Below are 3,705 nucleotides of genomic sequence, written 5' to 3' on the forward strand. Positions count from 1 at the left end.
GTGTGTGTGTGTGTGTGTGTGTGTGTGTGTGTGTGTGTGTGAAATGTTCAGCATTTACACGCAACTTCAATGAGCTTTGTAGTTTTGATGATTGACCAACGAAATACTTACCGTCAAAACCACTGGAGATTCTCTTGACCAGTTCTTGAATATCATATTCTACAAGCTGTCAACTCACGAAAATGGTAGTAAGTGAATTCTCAACAACACATGCTATTCCCACGAAGCCATGTAAATCAATATTGCTAATTATCCCTGACATTTTTAACAGTGTTCAATCTGAGGTGCGACCAGCCATTTAACTCCGTTTTTCATTCCTTATATAAAAACAGCCTTCGGCAGTAGTATGATGGCCTGCCAATCATATAAAATATACTTTCCTTCCTAAATGAGTAATACACCAAAATGATATATAACATATGTGTAGTGAAGACGCAACGCATAGCTCAGTGGTTAGACCATCGATCTCACAATTATGAGGCAGTGAATTCGATTTGTAATGTTTTCTTGAGCCACACACTTTATTGTCACGTTGCTCCAGTTTACTCAGCTGTAGAAATGAGTTGTGACGTCACTGGTGCCAAGCTGTATCGGCCTTTTTGTCTTCCTCTTGGATTACATCGGTGGCGTGGAGTGGGGAGGCCGGCATGCATGGGCAACTGCTGGTTTCCATATTTAAACTTGCCCGGACTTGTGCCTCGGAGGGAAAATTTCTAGGTGCAATCCCGTGATCATTCATAACCGAAGGGGATCTTTACGTCAAAGTTCAAGGGAGAGAACAATTACAGGAGAAGGGACCTGGTTTCATCACTTTGAGTCCAAAGTTTGGAGTGGAAACACGCGAAATCACCTGCGAAAAAGAAATTCAAGACTCAACCATCCGCAGAAAAAGGGATGCATATCGTTTGTTGGGACGACTGGAACATTAACGGTAAGCAACGTGTACAGTCACCAATGTAGGTTACAGTAAAATGCTGGCCAACAAACTGAAAACAGGAAGTCTCACCAAACGCCGAAGTCTATTGACAAAACTAGTGTTATTGTTGCATAACAATGCATGCCCAGATACAGCAGCCCACACCACTGAAACCATCCAAAGATGCGGTATTGCGTTGCTGAGATACCCTACATACTGTGTAGGTTTCGCTCAGTTCGGCTATAACCGCTTTGGACTCATTAAACTTTCTTTACGACGTCGTTGATTTGGTACAAACGAGGATAGCAGGAAGCGGTGCATAAATGGCTGCCGACTATCCGGAAACCTCCTTCTCCGATGGAATAAGCAAGCTTCAGAACCCTTGGGAGAAGTACATTGTAAAGCAAGTTGACTATGTCGAGAAATGATGCAATTGTTCAATCCCTGCTTTTGTTTTAATAAATTACAGAAATAAGAGCGCGTACAATTTTCGACTTACTCTCGTAAAAAGCTATTTGGAAGTAGTGTCACCAATTGGATCAATCTCAAATTATTGTTGGGAATTATTTTATCAACGCCAGTAGACACAAATGACGAAGTAATTTGAACGGATTTAAATTGATAATATACGTTAATCACTCTAAATAATATAGCATATTAAACCTACTGCAAATATTGTTTTCCAGTCAATTGACCTGGTTTGTATTAAGAACAACAAATTATTTAAAACTAGTTCCATATGCCATGATTTTTCATACACCATTTTTAAAGGCAACACTTGAAATAACAAAGAAAGTGATTAATTTTGCGTCTTAGGTTGAAGTGTCATTGCATAAGATCTAATAGTAAGAACATAAATCATTCAACGCAGTAGTAAATTATCTCATAAAACTCTAAACCCTTTCAGTTTGTAGCATTCTGTGCAACGAAGATAATTAATTCCATAATGTAAAAATAATTATCGAATTGAAAAACAGTTTAGTCATTGAACTATTTTCTCGTAAAAATGCAATCATTTCCTTTGAAAGAAAAGATTTTAAATTTTAATCTGAATTTAAATTATTCTCCAGTGTCACTGAGCTAGTTTTGATGTTCATGCTAATTGAATCGACATAATCACACATCAGTTTAATGATGCGGAAAGTTTTAGGATATTCTATAACAATTATCGTTGAAATTTACATGTTCGAAAATAACAATTATTTTATAAAAATTTACATGTTGGAAAATCGGAGGAACCAACAAAACAACATTTTTGTGCGGATTCATATTGTTATTGTTTCTCAGACGTTAATACTCTTTTACATAAATTTTATTAGTGAACATTGTTGAGCAGAATGTAAACCACCGAAAAATCAAATACTTGTCAGCGAACAGTTCCCATTTGTCTCTCTCAAACTATTTTCTGCTATTTTGTATTCTTAACAGGAGAGCATACATGAGAATTCTTTCTAAATTTGGTACAAAGCCAGCAATGTTTTTGCGGCGAAGGGGTAGCCAGTTATATCACCCTCAGAGCTTAGCTAGCCCGTATTTTATCAACCCCAAAACAATGAACAGCAATATTGATCTTGGTGGCATTTCGATTCAGAACATAAAGAGCCGGAAGAAATGTTGCTAAGCATTTTGTTCCGCTTGGTAACTATTGTGTCAGCTCACTGCACACAAGATAATGGCGACCGGAATACTAGGAAGACAAAAGACATTTCGGGGGGAATACCTTTGATCACAGATTTTCAAAATCAGAGATTATCTGGGGCAACCTGCTTCCTAAGTTCATAGCATAGTTTCGATATATATAGGCGAAGGCGTGGCTGTATGGTAAGAAGCTTGCTTCTCAACCACATGGTCCCGAGTTCAGTCCGTCTGCATGGCACCTGTAGCCTCGAGCCAACCAAGGCCTTGTGAGTGGATTTGGTAGACGGAAAATTAAAGAAATCCGTCCTATATATGTATATATATGCGTGTGTGTGTGTGTGTGTGTGTGTGTGTGTGTGTATGTGTGTATCTGTGTGTGTGTGTACGTATATATCTGAGTTCGTGGCTTTGTATCTATTTGCTCCCACCACCGCTCGACAACCGGTGTTGTTGTGTTTACGCCCCCATAACCTAGCAGTTCGACAAATGAGGCCAATAGAATAAGTACCTGGCTTTAAAAAATAAACATATGATCCGGGGTCGATTTGTTCGACTGCGGCCCCATCAAGACGGTGCCCTAACATTGCCGCAGTTAAAAACGATTCATACAAGTAAAGGATAAAAGACACCTGTCAAGACACCTGCTCAATATGAAAGCTCATTTGTGCATCTCTCATCCGCTTTTATTCCTTCTCTGTGTCTCTCCCTACACACAACTCACACGTACACACACACAAACACACACACACACACACACTCACACACACATTCACATACACAATAAAAGCAAACAAAACCAGATTTGAACTCATGTTCTGTGGGCTGCTTATGCAATACTTCAGCTGCCCTGACTCTCGCAATTACAAGTGAGTCTGCGTGTATGTGTAATATATGCGTGAGACACTATTACATAACGCATTATCTTAGAACAAGTAAAGCTTTTGCCTTGCTTTTGTTGTGTCATCTCTTTAAATCCACTTTTGCCGGTCGATAAATTCATTATTCCTCTCAATAGTTCTGTATTATTCATATTTTATGCTTCACACTCTTTATTTCTCTCTTTTTCTTTTTCACAATGGCTTCCGCTGTATGTACACATGCATATCACGAAACAATACATTATACATACACACACACACACACACACACAC

Source organism: Octopus bimaculoides, chromosome 17, assembly GCF_001194135.2.
Source record: "Octopus bimaculoides isolate UCB-OBI-ISO-001 chromosome 17, ASM119413v2, whole genome shotgun sequence".
NCBI classification, from domain to species: Eukaryota; Metazoa; Mollusca; class Cephalopoda; order Octopoda; family Octopodidae; genus Octopus; species Octopus bimaculoides.